The 17740-nt window shown below is 52.2% G+C and overlaps 1 long non-coding RNA gene across 13 annotated transcripts in view; it reads left to right on the forward strand.

Annotated features, from left to right (window-relative positions):
* Window positions 1–6254, forward strand: part of LOC129151909 (uncharacterized) — an 11622-nt gene extending 5368 nt beyond the window's left edge. For 2 of the 13 annotated variants that reach the window (XR_008558627.1, XR_008558629.1), the window contains exons 3-7: window positions 1284–1353; window positions 4758–4858; window positions 5127–5373; window positions 5568–5660; window positions 5993–6254. This is a non-coding gene — a long non-coding RNA (uncharacterized LOC129151909). Of the gene's footprint in view, window positions 1–1283; window positions 1354–1535; window positions 1628–4757; window positions 4859–5104; window positions 5374–5567; window positions 5661–5992 lie in introns of all 13 variants that reach the window. The other 11 variants (XR_008558635.1, XR_008558634.1, XR_008558636.1 and 8 more) reach the window with 11 other exon arrangements.
* The last annotated feature ends 11486 nt before the right edge of the window (window positions 6255–17740 follow it).

Raw genomic sequence — 17740 nt, forward strand, 5'->3', positions numbered from 1 at the left:
GTGGGTGATGTGATTTTAACTTCACACAGGTTGTTTTCTGCGTAGGTGGCATTCGAGGAAAACAGGCAAAAAAAACCACAAAAACAAAAAACAACTCAGAATAATACCCATGCCCGGTGTCATTAACTAATGACACTTTGGCATTCTCTCTTCCCCTGCTTCCCTCCCTCCCTCCCTCCCTCCCTCCCTCCCTCCCTCCCTCCCTCTCTCCCTCTCTCGCTCTCTCCTTTCCTCCTTCTCTCCCTTCCTGTTGCTCCCCCTCCTCCACTCCACTCCACTCCACTCCACTCCACTCCACTCCACTCTAGTCTATTCCACTACACACACACACACACACACACACACACACACACACCCCACACCCAGAGATTCTGTCCATCCTTGGGCTCACTCACAGGATACATACATACATACATACATACATACATACATACATCTGTCCTACACCTGAATATCAACCAAAAACTTGGAAACAACAGCCCTCTGCTGCTGCCAGAGCGGGGGGGGGGGGGGGGGGGGGGGGAGGAGGAGGAGGAGGAGACTCAAGAAGTAATGCGGTTCCAGAGTAAACATGAATTCATTGTGTACATGCTGTGAAAGGAAAAGCGGCCGTGCCTTTTCAATGACAGCACCCACCCCACACCCACCCCCTTACTGTCATGGATGCTTTTCATGATCCCCTGAGAGGAAGAAAATATCCCCTGTTGCCGAACCCTGGCGTTTCACACTGCAGATGACCCTCTTGGACAGATGCAGGAACTCTCTCACTCCCAGTCCAAGAGAGGGTGATTTGACCTTTGATCTCTTTCTTGGTTTGTTTTCTTTAAATGGTGGTAAGCACAGACCTCCTTTGAACCTTTGAGAAGCCTACAGTTTACATTCACACTCCTTTAGCTTGATTTTTAATACAACTCCCTCCCGGGGGTCGGGATCAGGACTTTAGAGTCACCAAGGTTTGCCCAATGAGAGGACAAGCTCAGGGGAGGCCATGCGTGGTGGCCTTACAGACTAAAATCAGTTTGGGGTGGGTGATCCTGTCCTAGGCCGGCATCTTCCCTGACAGAGCCTGCCTATCGCTTTCCTTCTTTCTGGAATCCATAATCACACGTCTTTGAAATGTCAAAGGGATTTTCCATCTTTTCCAGACCCCTGGAATCACAGGCACGGCTCTGTGAATATCACAGATCCCGTCATGATTGCTGAGTTCATGATTGACTATGAACTAGCCTACACCCAAGAAGTCTTTGTCCATCATTTGACTTTGCTTTCTCCCGCTCCCCTAGAATATCACCAGTGGATTTCACGTCACCCACGTACGGTCTCCACTTGGGATTGGAGTGTATATAAAATAAGGTGCGGGGGTGCGGGTGCGGGGGGGGGGGGGGGGGGCGGCGCGACATTGCCATTCTTTGGAACATTATCTGCAACCATTGAGATCGTGCTTCCCGGCGTGCGTGCGTGCGTGCGTGCGTGCGTGCGTGCGTGCGACATTTGTGGACAGTTTGGCTCCAGACACTCAGAAAAATTCTTCACAGGTTGGAATATTTCTTACGTTGTTGACAAATGCCACACACGCACACATGTGCGCGCACTTCATTCACAGTTGCTGCCTGTGGGGCTCAAACAGGTTTGTCCATTTTTCTTCCTCTTTTTCAAGGGGAGGAGGCGGCGAGTGAAATGACCAGTGAATGTGTGATATGAGACTGAGGATTTCCCGTGGAAATCGGGTGGGTGGGTGGGTGGGCGGGCAGAGGGAGGGAGCGTTATCCCAATATGTTGAGAATCTGCTTCCCTCCCAGCAATTACCTCAAATGAACTCACAGAAACTCTCCACAGATTTGAATGTTTTTGGATGTTAACATATCCATCCATCCATCCATCCATCCATCCATCCATCCATCCAACCACCCACCCATCCACCCATCCATGGGGAAGTTAAAGATGAATATAAAAGGGTGTCTGTCGTCAATGGAACACTTGGAACGGTGTGGGAGGGAGGGGGGGGGGGGGCGGATGGATGATAAAAACCGGCAACTGGAGCAGAGTGTGCTGGCCGGTCAGCGAGTGACCCGGGGTTATTGAATCAAATCATCCCTTACCAGGCCTCCCGGGACACTCATTGCTCCACTCCTACCTATGTCCCTCCTCCTAGGGAATCTAAGACACCGAGATCTACTGTTTACCTTCGCCTTGGACCCTGGACTCATGCCCCCCAAACCCCTCCCTCCCGCTCCCCACCCCCTCGCGTGATTCCCAAATGGGTGAGGTGAGGGCTGGTTTCTGGGTTGGCAGATGGAGGGCACTCTTCTCCACCCGGACAGGCCGGTTTCTCAAACATCCTCCCTCCCTGAAGTTGGTGAGCTGCGGCCTGAGGGTGGGGGAGTCAGAGAAGCCCGAGGCGAGGTCCGAGGCACCGATGTCACCGGAGAGCTTTCTGCATTTGAATGAAGCCTCGGAGTGAGATCCATTGGAATGAATCGCCGGGCCCGCCCTGACCTGACCTCCTCTCCTCCCGCTTGTTCCCTACCCCACCCCCTACTCCCCATCCCCCGCCCCCAGTTCCCTTCCTCTCATCCCTCAGGTGAAGGGATTTCATTCTAAGTGCTGACCTGCCTGGCCTCTGGGCCTGGGGCCGGGGGGGAGGGGATAAAGGGGGACTGGGGGGAATCACGCAGGCAGGGGGGAAGCTGACTCGATTCCTGTGAGTGTATTTGAGACAAATATGAACAGTCAACAATGATAAGGATAACAAGGAGGTTGGTCCTGCCCAGAGGGGCCTGGAAACACGGGCGTGCCCCTGACATTCCAAAGGAATACAGTTATCCTATTGGGCAAAAGACAATAGACGGGCTCAGTGAAGATAAAGGTTGACTTTTGTCAAGGCGGGGAAGATTCTAGCCTAAGAAATGGCTACCTGCCAGCCACTGCTTTTAGTGACAGAGTTTTCATTTCAGACCATCTTTGGCGGTTACTTTGGGTCTCTTCTCTGAGTTTGCGCGGCCGCCACGGCCACGAAGGCCTCCCCTGAGCTCGCAAGGTTAGATAGATAGCGTGCGGCCCCTTTTCGTCCACAGTTTGTTTGGATTTTTCCGGGCGATGGACCAGCCAGGCTCACCATCGTCCCGTGTCCCGCCCTGACAGACCTCCCTGCAGAAATACCTCCACACGATGAGCTCTTCCTCTTTGTACACACACACACACACACACACACACACACACACACACACACACCGGCGGCGCCCCCCCCCCCCCCCCCCCCCCCCCCCCCCCCCCCCCCCCCCGGGCCCGCCTAATTAGGTGCTTCTTTTCCACAATCGCCTCTCTCTGCTCAACCCAGCATCGGGAACGTTGAGGCGGTAAGAGGACGTGTTGCGCTTTGATATTCTGGAGCCACACACCTCCGACCCTGTACCGACCGCGTCGTCAAAGGGGGACAGTGCTGTTTTAAGTCCTCGAGGACTGGCGAGCGTTGGCAATGGGCTAACGAGCCCGTTCGCCTGTTCTGGAGATGTGTCCTTCTATCTGAGCATGTTTTTTTTTTTTTTTTCTCTGAGGTTCTGCAGCCATTACAGAGCGATCTAGTTTGCAGGGAGCCCTAGAGCTCAGGAGGGTCATTTCTGAGAGTCCTAAGGGCTCACGTGTATGCAAAAAGACACACGGATCTGAGAAGGCCTCATTCTCCGTTCACTTCCCCGGGAATGGGAAAACGGGTCTAGCTGCAGGCAGGCAGGGTAGCATGCAACCCCGTGGTGCCAGGGACTGGCCAGACCTCTCCATCGTCCGCTTTATAGCGGGGGCCAGGCTAGGTTGCCAAGGAAGATTAGCCTTCCCCCCCCCCCCCCCTTTTTTTTTTTCTGGTGGGACCGACCCCCTGAGTCTAATTTCTTCCAAGTGTTGAGGAGTATGTACCCCAAAAAAGGGGACTCTCAAGGTACCGCATCTACAGAGAGGCATGGGTACCGAGCCGAGAGTGAGAGGCGTCTCTGCCAGCCTCTGGGACCGTTTGGGGCCATTCTGAGCATGGCACGTCCCCCATGAACCGGGTCGCTCGGTCTCTCCTGGAAGTTCATCATGCAGAAAAGACGGTTGGCACACATACGTTCAGTCGGTATCAAGATGAGATTCCTCTCGGGATGCTCCCTTTTTAAAAATCATCATTCTCCCCTTTTGGTTCAGTATCTGGCTCATTGAAGTCTACATACACATGAGCCTTCTTAAAAAAAAAAAAAAAAAAAAAACCAGCACGCACGCACGCACGCACGCACGCACGCACGCACGCACCAAAAACCAACAACCAACATATGTTGGCATCACTGGCTTAAAGACAGACAGACAAAGACAAAGCTCTCTCTCTCCCTGTCAGGTGAATTGGGGCCGATTTGACCAGTAAAAGATAGTTGCCCCTGTCACATGCCCTCGTTGAAAAGGGGACAGGATCTGATTTTAAAACAGCCATCGTCGGTCGGTTAGGTACCGCTACCTACCGTTGTTGGCACACAAGCTTGACTCCGAGGGAGAGGGAGAGGAGACTTGTTTGAGTAGGGTGAAGAACGGGTAAAGTAGCCCCGGTCTATCTCTCCAAGAGCTTTCAGTACCTTCACCTCTTAGGGTCATTTCCGTTTCTCCAAAACCAGTATGAGTGAGGAGAAGGGGAGATACCCTCTCACAGTCCTCGGAGCATCCCTATGTTCGATTCCGTCTGTTTTCTCTTTTGTAAATCCCATTTCTGTTTTTGTTTTTCCTACACACTTTCTAAGGGTGACCTGACCTGGCTTTTGACAGCAAAAACAGACTCCTCTACAGTTCCACAGCAGATCTCATGGACTGATTCCGTTGCCCCGCCCTCAGAAACCAGCAGGTGTATACATCGTGTTCATGGGAAAACATTCAAACCTGTAGAGAACATTTATGACTTTACTTGAGCCAAACTGTCCACACTGGCCGGGAAGCAGAATCTCAAGGGGTTGGGACAATGCTCCGGAGAATGGCTGTTTTTTTCACTTTGTCTTATTCATTCTCCTTCCTTCCTTCCTTCCTTCCTTCCTTCCTTCCTTCCTTCCTTCCTTCCTTCCTTCCTTCCTTTTTTTTTTTTTTTTTAATTTAGTACATTTTCATTGATTCCCCAGAGGAAGGGAGCAGGAGAGAGAGACACAAACATCATCGGTGAGAGACAAATCACCGGTCGTCGGCTGCCCCCTACTGGGGATTGAGCCCACGACCTGGGCCTGTACCCTTGACCGGAACCCTAAGGTCCGCAGGCCGATGTCGTCGGCGGCGGCGGCGGCGGCGGCGGCGGCGGCGGCGGCGGCGGCGGCGGCTCTACCCACTGACTGAGCCAAACCGGCCAGGGTCACACCTACTTCTTTTACTTAGGTGAGTGCAGGATAGATAGTTAACTAACAGGCAACAATACACATGATAGCAATAACAATGAAGGAATCTGACATTCATCTCAGAGGTATGTTGTCTTAGATGCAAAAGGACCGTAGGTTCCGTTAAGGTAAACGCAGACCTTGTCAGGGAAGATTCCGGCCTAGGACTCGACTACCCACCACAACTGCTCTTAGTTACAGGCTCCCTTCAGACCATCCCTGCCTGTGCTCGCTTGAGGCCTTTCAGTTTTCGAGACCGCCGTGCAGGCCTTCCCTGATCTCCGTCAGGTTAGCACGTGGGCCCCTTTTCGTGCACAGTTGTGTGGGAATAAACAAGTCATCTTTTCTGTCAAAGAAGGGAGTTTAGGCAGCCTCCATTGTGGCTGCAGGGACTTGGCAGCCGCCATTTTGAAACGTCAAAGGTCAACCCCTCCCTTTTATCCTCTCACCCCCACCCCCCCCCCCCGTTTTTAATCTCACTGTTTATGTTTTTATGTAAACAAATTCACATTTTATTTACGTTGAAACAAACTGTACAAAATTGAGTTTCTTCACCAAAAATAACAGCAATGTTTTCTGTCTTCTTCTGAGATAAACTACAAAACACTTTTTTTTTGTAGGTTGTCTAGGTCTCGCTTACAGATCAAGACGCGGCAGTAGATGTAATAGTGAAAAAAGACAGACTGGAACAGACAGATCTGTTGTCGGTAGCCATGGCCTCTGATCCTGTCTTGACCGTGGAACAGAAGTGTTCGACATATACTTGCTAAAAAGCTTATCTTATGGAGATATGTGGGTGGAACAATGGCGGGTTCTTCCTTCAATGTTGAACGGTAACTTGTTTAAGATCATCGAATAAAGACAAAAGTCGACGCCGAAAAATCCTTGTCTGGCAGGCTCACGTTTCTTTCCCTTTCTGGCAATGTAACTGTTCGTTACAGATTTTTCATAGTATACTCAAAACTCCAGCTATTCAAAAGGTTAGTCATGCCCTAACCAGTTTGGCTCAGTGGATAGAGCATCGGCCTCCGGACTGAAAGGTCCCAGGTTCGATTCTGGTCAAGGGGGCATGTACCTTGGTTGCGGGCACATCCCCAGTAGGGGGCATGGCATGCAGGAGGAGGCAGCTGATCGATGTTTCTCTCTCGTCGACGTTTCTAACTCTCTCTCCCTCTCCCTTCCTCTCTGTAAAAAAATAATAAAATATTTTTTTATTTTTAAAAAAAGGTTAGTCATGACCTTCATTGTACAATTTTTATGAAACAGATTCCTCCCACACCTTCTCAAAATTTATTTCTTCCAAGACCTGATAACTCAATACCCAACAACTGAATCCACAGTGATAATAAATGTTATGTCTACAATGACCTCACCAAAACAACTCCAAAGTGCCATTAAGCAGAGATCATGCAGAAGTGCAACGTGGTGGTGGCCCTTTCAACGCCATCCTCTGGAAGAACAGTCAGTTCTCGAAAGCATGAGAGTTCAAACAGATTATCAATGGCTAATGTACTCAAGCTTTCCAGTGATTAAGTGGCCTACATATATATCTTACAGCTCTTCTCTGTTCTCAAATTTCTTAGCTTTCCCCCCAGTATCAAATAGCAGAGAAAGCACATTTATTTTAAAAGTCTCTCGGGTATTTCCGACACTTTCGGAATTATCCGGAGGGAGCTCTGACTTAGTTGTATAGAGTTTGATGTCCGTGTCCACCATTAAATCCAAATCATGTTTCATATCAAAATGTATGTTAAGCAAAGCTAAGCTACTTGACCTTTGGTCTGTCAAAGCGTTCCTCGGGTAATGCTGTGAGACGCTTTCGCCCATTTTCATAGCGTTCATTCTCAACCTTCATCACAGGGAGAGTACGTGGGACCTTTAGCAATGCATAAACATTAGGAAAAAAAAACCTGATGTGTGGCAGGCGGAGGGCTTCAAAAGTGGCGGATGGAAGCTCTATATCATATCAGGCGTCCTCAAACTATGGCCTGCGGGCCACATGCGGGTGTTTTTGCCGTTTTGTTTTTTTACTTCAGAATAAGATATGTGCAGTGTGCATAGGAATTTGTTCATAGTTTGTTTGTGTGTTTTTTGTTTTTTTTTCCTTTTATTGATCTTTATTTATTGTACAAACATTAAGGTCACTACAGTAAAGAACTCTTGCCATAAATGTTTTTAATTTGCTATGTTCCTTTCCTTTCTCTCTCTTTTTTTAAATTTCTTTATTGATTAAAGTGTCACATATTTGTCCTCATCCCTTCATTCCCATCCCACACCCCTCCCCACGGATGCCCCCACCCCCCTGTTGTCCTTAACCATTGGTTAGGCTCCTATGCATGCACACAGGTCCTTTGGTTGATCTCTCCCCCCTACCCCCACCTTCCCCTACCCTCCCTCTGAGTCCCGACAGTCCGATCGATGCCTCCTTGTTTCTGGGTCTGTTCTTGTTCATCAGTCTATGTTGTTCATCATTTCCCCTAGATGAGTGAGATCATGTGTTACTAGAAATATACTTATAAGAACCGAATGTGAGACGAGCAATAATAGTTATGCTGACAGGCAAATGAATCAGTCTGTAGTGAGTTTCTTTCTGGACCAACAGTTCTTTTGAGACCCAATTTCAATGTCCACCAGTTCCTTATGTGTGCATGTCGGCACTGACTTTTCAGCTCTGGATGGTGGACAAATGGTGGTAATGCAGGTCCGACTCCCTCTGGTTTGGTCTCGCCCGGACCCAGGGGCGCGTGGCCTCCATAGTTTTTTTTTTTTTTTTTTTTAAACTATAGTCCGGCCCTCCAACGGTCTGAGGGACAGTGAACTGGCCCCCTGTTTAAAAAGTTTGAGGACCCCGGCTCTATATGTTCTCCTCTGTGCTTCCGCTTGATTCTCCAACAGTGAGGCTCGGCTGAGAGTGCGTCAGGCAGGACTGGATAAGTCGCTTCTGTACATGTCAGCATGGTGCTCCTCCGGTGTATTGAATTGGAGCCGTCCCATGACAGAGGGGACCAGAGATCAGCATTTAAGAGCTTTGAGGTGCTGTTCTGAGACTCTCTCTTTCAGTTCTGGAATCATGTGTTCCACTGTTGGAACACTTACAGCTTCTTTATAGCAACTCTCAGAGGTCGGCTGAGACTCCAGGGTCCCTTGCTGAGGTCTGCGGGGAAGATCCCAGGGAGCTTCATCTGAATATCAACTGTGGTTGCCAAATTGGTGGCTTCCTCAAACCAAAATTCACGATAAACTTCAATATCTTCTTCCATCACTTCATTTTCTTGTGTGTGTGTGTGTGTGTGGGGGGGGGGGGGGGGCGCGAAATTACAAGTTCCTCTGACATTCATTTCAGAGGTATGTTGTCTTAGATGCAAAAGGACCGTTAAGGTAAACGCAGACCTTGTCAGGGAAGATTCCGGCCCTAGGACTCGACTACCCACCACAACTGCTCTTAGTTACAGGCTCCCTTCAGACCATCCCTGCCTGTGCTCGCTTGAGGCCTTTCAGTTTTCGAGACCGCCATGCAGGCCTTCCCTGATCTCCTTCAGGTTAGCACGTGGGCCCCTTTTCGTGCACAGTTGTGTGGGAATAAACAAGTCATCTTTTCTGTCAAAGAAGGCAGTTTAAGCCCTAACCGGTTTGGCTCAGCGGATAGAGCGTCAGATAGAGCGGACTGAAGGGTCCCGGGTTCGATTCCGGTCAAGGGAAGCTGCCTAGGTTTCGGGCTCCATCCCCAGTTGAGGGGGGGTGGGGTGCAGGAGGCAGTTGATCCATGATTCCCTCTCACCACGGATGTTTCTCCCCGTCTCTGTCTCTCTCTCTCTCCCCCACCCCCCCCCCCCCCACCCCCCCCCCCCCCCCCCCCCCCCCCCTCAACCCAGCATCGGAAGCGTTGAGGCGGTAAGAGGACATGTTGCGCTTTGATATTCTGGAGCCACACACCTCCGACCCTGTACCGACCGCGTCGTCAAAGGGGGACAGTGCTGTTTTAAGTCCTCGAGGACTGGCGAGCGTTGGCAATGGGCTAACGAGCCCGTTCGCCTGTTCTGGAGATGTGTCCTTCTATCTGAGCATGTTTTTTTTTTTTTTTCTCTGAGGTTCTGCAGCCATTACAGAGCGATCTAGTTTGCAGGGAGCCCTAGAGCTCAGGAGGGTCATTTCTGAGAGTCCTAAGGGCTCACGTGTATGCAAAAAGACACACGGATCTGAGAAGGCCTCATTCTCCGTTCACTTCCCCGGGAATGGGAAAACGGGTCTAGCTGCAGGCAGGCAGGGTAGCATGCAACCCCGTGGTGCCAGGGACTGGCCAGACCTCTCCATCGTCCGCTTTACAGCCGGCCCTGGTCTCTCCAAGAGCTTCAGTACCTTCACCTCTTAGGGTCATTTCCATTTTTTTTTTTTTTTAAATATATTTTATTGATTTTTTACAGAGAGGAAGGGAGAGGAATAGAGAGCTAGAAACATCGATGAGAGAGAAACATCGACCAGCTGCCTCCTGCACATCCCCCCACCGGGGATGTGCCTGCAACCAATGTACATGCCCCCGACCGGAATCGAACCCGGGACCCCTCAGTCCACAGACCGACGCTCCATCCACTGAGCCAAACCGGTTTCGGCCATTTCCATTTTTTTTCCGAAAGCAGTATGAGTGAGGAGAGGGGAAGATACCCTCTCACAGTCCTCGGAGCATCCCTATGCTCATCTCTGTCTGTTTCCTCTTTGTAAATCCCATTTGGGTTTTTCTACACTCTTCCTAAGGGTGATCTGGCTTTTGACAGCAAAAACAGACTCCTCTACAGTTTCACAGCAGACCTCATGGACTGATTCTGTTGCCTCGCCCTCAGAAACCAGCAGGTGTACACGTCGTGTTCACGTAAAAACATTCAAACCTGTAGAGAACTTTTATGACTTTACTTGAGCCAAACTGTCCACACTGGCCGGGAAGCAGAATCTCAAGGGGTTGGGACAATGCTCCGGAGAATGGCTGTTTTTCACTTTGTTTTATTGATTCTTTTTTTTTTTATTATTATTTTAGGACATTTTCATTGATTTCCGAGAGAAAGGGAGCGGGAGAGAGAGAGAGGGAGAGAGGGAGAGGGAGAGGGAGAGAGGGAGAGAGGGAGAGAGGAGAGAGAGAGAGGGAGAGAGGGAGAGAGGGAGAGGGAGAGAGAGAGAGAGAGAGAGAGAGAGAGAGAGAGAGGGAGAGGGAGAGGGAGAGGGAGAGGGAGAGGGAGAGGGAGAGGGAGAGGGAGAGGGAGAGGGAGAGGGAGAGGGAGAGGGAGAGAGAGAGAGAGAGAGAGAGAGAGAGAGAGAGAGAGAGAGAAGAGAGAGAGAGAAACATCATCGGTGAGGCACCAGGACAGAGACCATAGATTCCTTCATTGTTATTGCTTATCATGTGTGTTGTTGCCTGTTAACTATCTATCCTGCACCCACCTAAGTAAAAGAAGTAGGTGTGACCCTGGCCGGTTTGGCTCAGTCAGTGGGTAGAGCCGACGTCGGCCTGCGGACCTTAGGGTCCCCGGGTTCGATTCCGGTCAAGGGCACCTGCCTGGGTTGTGGGCTCGATCCCCAGTAGAGGACGTGGAAGAGACAGCCGATCCATGATTCTCTCTCATCGTGGATGTTTCTATCTCTCCCTCTCCCTTCCTGATTGATTCTGAAGTCAATAAAAATATATATTACAAAAAAAGAAAAAAGAAGGGAGTTTAGGCAGCCGCCATTTTAGCTCCAGTGACTTGGCAGCCGCCATCTTGAAATGGCTAAGGTCAACCACTCCCTTTCATCCTCCTCCCCATCGCCCCCTCCCCACCCCACCCCACCCCACCCCCGTTTTCATTTCACTGGTTTAACAACACGAAATACAAACACAAAACATTGTACAAGTATACTTTTTACTACATAAAGGTGGAATAATACGTTTGTGTTGTTGTTGGTTTTTTCAATATATCTTTATTGATTTTAGAGAGGAAGGAAGGAAGAGGGAGAAAGGGATAGAAACATCCACGATGAGAGAGAATCACCGGTGGGCTGCCTCCTGCACACCCCCTACTGGGGATCGAGCCCGCAACCCGGGCATGTGCCCTTGACCGGAATCAAACCCGGAACCCTCGGTCCGCAAGCTGACGCTCTATCCACTGAGCCAAACCGGCTAGGCTAGGGTCATTTGTTTGTTTGTTTGTTTAAAGAGAGAGTGGAAGGGAGAGGAGGAGGGAGAGGGAGAGGGAGGGAGGGGGGCGGGGGGGGGGAGAGAGAGAGAGAGAGAGAGAGAGAGAGAGAGAGAGAGAGAGAGAGAGAGTTGTTGTTCCACTTGTGTATTCATTCGGTCCCTAGCTTTTGAAAAAATATACTACAGCAACAATGAGGGAATTTGTGGTCTCTGCCCTGGGAGGGACACTGGGCTGTGCCCCGAGGGCACTGGGAAAAAGGGAAGTGACTAGTTATCTTGACATTCACTAGTCCAAAGAAATGGGATCCTAGAGGCATAGAAACACAATAGGCTCAGCTACCTACCAGTAAGTTCAAAGTTTCTCTCTCTCTCAGGGAAGATACCGGGCCTAGGGCGTGACTACCCACTATGAACTGCTTTTTACTTTAAATATTTTTTTCCCTTTTTTTAAATGTCAGAACGCCCTGGGTGGTCACTTTAGGTGCCTGAGTTTGCAAGGCCAGGCCAGCCCGCCACACAGGCCGGGTTAGCCTGTGGCCCCTTTTCATCCACAGTGCAAAGCTTCTTCTGTACGTACACGTTTCATTTTATCCTATTGTATTCCATTGTAAAGCCTGTACCATTTTATTAACCGATGTCTCCCCCCCATACATTCAATTCCAAAAGTGAAATTAAAAAAGAAAAGAAACGAAACTGAAACGAGACAGAAAACGAGAAAAAGGATTCCTCCTTTGTTGCCCTGTGAATACTCGCCACGTTCAGGCTTTCAGAGTCCCCCGGGTTTTGGTGTTTAGGGTCCCAGGCCGAAAAGAGTGTTCTGGGTACGTCCTCTCGGTCCTCTGTCACGCTCCCCCCTCCCGCGCCCGCCCCAAAAAAACTTTTCCAGTTCCCCTTCCGCGGCCAGCGCGCGGGGCCTTCTGGGGAAACCCCAGGTGGCGGCCGCCCCGCCGCCCCGCCGCCCCGCCGCCCGCCACCCGCCAGGGTTCGACTGGAGGTGGGGTCCGAGAGGAGATCGGCCACCGCCACACTCACTCACACACCCGCCACACACACCACCACCACCACCACCACCACCACCACCACCACCACCACCACCACCACCACCCCCCGCCCCCCCCCCCCCCCCCCCCCGCCCCAATAGCGGGTGGCGGGGCTCCTTCCCAGGAGGGCCCAAGGCCCAGGAGCCGGCCCGCTGACGTCCTCGCTGGTTTTCGGGCGCCACCTGGCGGCCGTTTTTATATCGTCTTTTCCTTGCTGCTTTGCTGGCTCCCGGAACTCGGTTCATTCTGGAAACCTCTGGAGTCGCTACTCAGGTGCCGCTGGTCGGCCCCGTGGTGGTGGTGGTGGTGGTGGTGGGTGGGTGGGGGATTGGAGGGGAGGGAGAGGGGGCACCCGAGCTAAACTGCCCTGTCTTCCTGTTTCTTAAAGGAAGGGCGCTAGTCAGAGCCACTATAGATTCTTTGGATTTTCTGGTCAATGGACTGTCCTGGCCCGCATACCCCCGTGTCCTGTCCTGCCAGGCTTTCTCGCAGAAATACTTCCACGTGAAGCGTTCTTCACCTTTGCTCAAAAAAATAAAAAAGAAAGAAAGAAAATGACGACTGCACATGGGACTCGTTTTTGTACCTCAGGCAGTGTAAGAAACCGGGAAGGCAGCCGAGAGAGAGAGAGAGAGAGAGAGAGAGAGAGAGAGAGAGAGAGAGAGAGAGAGGAATCTGTAGGAATGGGCCTCCCTCATCTCTCCTTTAGCCTCCCCGCCTATTTAGTGGCTTTTCCACAATTGCCTCTCTCCTTTCAATCCAGTATGAAAAAGCGTGGATGTTTTGCCACCTCTCTGGCTCTTCCACGGTCTCCTTAGGAGGGCTTGCCGTGTCACATGAGACACTTAAGGGAAAGAAAACTGTGCCCCCCCCCCCGCCCCCTCCTCTCTCTCCTGTGTGTCAGGTGAATTTTTCAGGCCTGCCCGCTCCACAAACAAACCCTAAGAAGGTGGAGGTAAGATTTTGGCCTCGGTGACATTTTCCTTTCTGGCATCTTTGAACGCTACCAGTGATTTCCAAGTGTTTTCAAACACTTTTACACTGTTCCCTGCCATCTGGAAGTGAATTTCAAATGGTTTCCAAAACTGTTGTGCAGTGTACTGCACTTTAGAAGTGATTCCCAAGAGTTGTCCAACAATCCTACACTGTTTCCTGATGTTGACCAGGGATTTCGTAGTGCTCGCAAACAATTTGAGATAGTTTCCAGCCATTTAGATGTGAATTTTAAGTGGTGTCAAATACTGTTGTACAGTGTACTTCTCTTTAGCAGTGATTCCCAAGTTTTGTCACGCGATGTTGTACACTGTTTCCTGATGTGGACCAGTGATTTCCAAGTGCTTTCAAACACTTGCATGTAGTTTGCATCCATTTGGATGTGAATTCCATGTGGTGTCAAACACTATTTTACAGTATCCTGCTCTTTAGCGGTGATTCCCAAGTGTTGTCAAACACTCTTCTACACTGTTTCCTGATCTAGATCAGTGATTTTGAAATGCTCGCAAACAATTTTAGATACTTTCCAGCCATTTAGACGTGAATTCCAAGCGGTGTCAAATACTGTTCTACAGTGTGCTGCTCTATAGCAGTGATTTCAAACACTATCACTCTGTTTCGTGCCATTTAGAAGTGAATTCAAAGTGTTTTCAAACACTGTTCTACAGTGTACTGCTCTTTAGCCATGACTCCCAAGTGTTGTCAAACACTGTTCTACACTGATTCCTGATGTTTAAAAAAATTTTTTTTCATTGATTTCAGAGAGGAAGGGGGGGCGGGGGGGGGGAGAGAGAGAGAGAGAGAGAGAGAGAGAGAGAGAGAGAGAGAGAGAGCGCGGGAGGGGGGGGGGGCGTGACAGAGGGGGGCCCACACCCCGTGTTGCGGCCATCCCCCGAAAAAGATTTTCCTAAGCCCCCCTCGACTCCCCCACGCCCCCTTCCGCTGCCGCCGTGCCGTCCCGGAGGATGTTGGGGGATGGGGGTGGGGGCCCGGGACGCGATCGGCCCCCCGCGCGGGCGGTGGGGCGCCCTTGCCGGCCAGGGATCTGGATCCGTCCCGCTGCTGACGTTCGCGCCGGTTGTCGGGAGCCACCTGGCGGCCGCTTTTATATCGTTTCTTCCTTGCGGAGCATCTAGGGAGGGGAAGCGGCCTCACTGCCCGGGGCTAAGTTCCAGGATGCCGGCGACGCTTTCAGGATTGTGCCGGCGGCGCCGGCCCGTCAGTGGCTGGCCTGTTCTCCGGAGATTGGACCTGCAGTACTATTGAGGGAAGTGTGTGGCTGCCGCCGCGGTGGTGGGTCGCTAGGGCGGGTCGACCAGCACTCTCTGTTACCTCTCCGCGAGGACCGACCGGGGCCGCCGCCGCCGCAGGCGAAGCCGTGGAGGGTGACTCGCGCCGCTCCGTCGGTGCCTGTCGTGTTCTCCGGAGATTGGACCTGCGGGGCTATTGAAGGTGTGAGTGGCCGCCGCCTGGGCGACACTGGGCAGTGGGAGAGCTGAGCTGGCACCAGGGGGCCTGGGACTCCGGGCCACCTGTCCTGGCTGACGCTTGTACCTCCTCAGACACCTCCCAGAGGGCCATGTTTTCTGTGCGTGTTGGAGGCTGAGCCTGCCCTTGCTCCAGGGAGGTCAATGTCGGGCCATGTCCCCTGTGATGCTCATCTGATAGCCCAGATGCACCATCGATTCAACATGAGGGAGGACCCATGATGCAGCCAGGCTGGGGGGAGAAAGCCCAACCAGCCCCACTGGGCCAAGACAGATGCAGTCATGTCGGAGCAGGTGGAGCAAGACAGGGAGGAGCAGCAGAAGGGCCTCCTGGCAGCAGACAAGGGACAGCAGTGGTCTGGGAATTGAGGCCCATCCCTCCCACCATGGGCTCAGAGCCAAGACTGGACTCCAAGGGCTGTGGCAGGATTGTCATGGTGTCCTACAGGGAACTGATTCAGAGAGGAAGTGGGAATGGGACCAGAGAGACAGGGCTAAGGAGTCATGCGTGGAGGCGGCTCCCCACGCCAGTCCTGTGTGTGCAGAGGAGGGACCCGAGTGGGCCCCAGGGGCATGAGAAGCATCAGTGGTCATTGGTCAGGCCTGCCAGGAGCTGGGCCAGAGGCTACAGCACAGGCCTCTGCGGCTCACCCGTGAGGACCCATCCCGTTGGAGGTTCTCATCTTTCTAAAGGTCAAGCCTTTCTATCTCGGCCAAGGTCGGCTGCCATTTAGAGACATTCTCTGTGCCCGGCCCACGTGAATCTAACACCCAGACTGTCAGGTGGCTTCCCTGAGCTGCGCTGTGTGGAGAGACATGGCATGAGGAGGGCTTCCTCCTGGACCACAGACAGGACACACGGTGCCTCAAAGACGAGAAGCGTGAGTCACCGAACCTCGGATGTCCCACGAGATGCCTGGAGAAACCACTTCACAGGAGGAGGGGCGGTCCCAAGCCTCCCCAGAGATTAAGTTCCAGCAGAGCTGGGACCATGGGACCCAGGTCTTCTGTCTGCAGCCCATGTCCCTCCCATTGCTGGGGTAGCCTCAGCAAAGGACACTGGCAGAACCCCTGGGCAGGTTGGGACAGACACCCAGACACCTGAAAGCACCAGTCCTGCCACGTGGTCAGCAAGCAAGAGTGCCCTTGCGCCTCCCTCATCTGGAATCCGGCCACCGGTCAAGGTGTGCTCAGAGCTCACGACGCAGCTGTGTCACCCGCAGTAGCTACGTGTACTGAGGCCTCCGACCCAGAATGACCTGCATAGGGAGGTTGTCACTAGCCTCTCAGGGCCCTTCTTCCCATGTGAATGTGAATGGGGTCCTGGTAACTGCAGGATGAACTGGCTGGTGAGTCTGTCCTCCCAGATGTCTGTTCTACTGCGCTGATGGAAAGACGTGGGTTGTCCAGAAAGGCAGTGCAGTGCAGTGCAGCCATTTCTTCTTCCTCATCCCCTCGACCGAAAGGAGAGTAAGCACTGAGCTGTGTCACCAGCAGCCATGCCCTGAAATGGTTCTAACAACTGGGCATGGGCCAGTAGCTCCTGCTTATCTATCACGTGTACATTTCCCCTCATGGGAAACCATGCACCTACCTCCAGTGGACATGGTTCTGGTCAAAGTCTGGCAGCGGAAAAGGCATGGTCACTGACTCTGGCTTCTCCTGGCTGCCCCCTCTCTGCCTGTCCCCGGCCCTGCCCTCGGAGCTCTCTGCACATTCACTCTTCACAACAGCCCCCAGAGGGAGGCAGGGACAATCCCTTCCTACACATGAAGAGGCTGCCTTGGGTCAATTAACAAATGAGCCCCAAGTCACAGAGTCAGCCAGGTGTGAAGTTGGGCTTGATCTCAGGCTGGAGAGCTCCAGACCTGTCTCTCTACTTCCCTCAGCGGCCTGCACCCCATCCTTAAGAAGCCCGTGTGGATAAGGGGCCCCGACTACTACCAGCGATGTGAGCTGGAGCTTGTGGAGGGGCTTCAAGCAGGAAGAAGGCTAAGCTCTCCCACTTTGGCCACTGCCGCCAGCATTCTGATCTAGTGTTCCAGCAGGTCTACCCACCAGTCCTCGCCAGTATCACCATCCCCCCAGGCCCTGAGCTCCCATAGCACAGCCTGGCCCATCACCTTTACAACCCACTCCTACACAGCCTTCAAATCCCAGCCGTAATAGCCCCTCTAAGAAGGACTTCAGCTCCACTCTGTCCCACCCGCTGAGTCAGCTGCCGGGACACCCCGAGTGCCTACTATGAGCAAAACACAGAGCTGGCCTGTCCCCCACCGAAGGCTAGTTCTGCAGGGCAGGACTATGCACTTCTGTTCTCCTGGGGCTCCCAGAAGTGTTCAAAGATACTTGTCAGCTGAATCACGCCATGAGGGGAATCAGAGGTGCCATGTGAGTTGGGCCATGAAGGGCCTGGAGACAACAGGGATGGACAAGTGTTCAGAAGCAGAGTACAGCGTGGAACTAGATTTATAGCTACTGTTCCCACGTGCCCCATGTGTTAGGCAGCAGAAAAATCTAAACCTGAATTGCACAGCCCACCACTGCAGAAGTGAGAGAACAGATGGCAACAAGCTGTGCCCAAGTCCTAAAGTGGCAAAGGCTGGGCCTGGAAGAGGCAGAGAGTGTGAGACCACCAGTCCCGAGGCCGATCTTAAACCCAGCTCCTACCTGTCTTGCCACCACCCA

This window comes from Eptesicus fuscus, chromosome 16 (genome assembly GCF_027574615.1).
Source record: "Eptesicus fuscus isolate TK198812 chromosome 16, DD_ASM_mEF_20220401, whole genome shotgun sequence".
Lineage (NCBI taxonomy): Eukaryota > Metazoa > Chordata > Mammalia > Chiroptera > Vespertilionidae > Eptesicus > Eptesicus fuscus.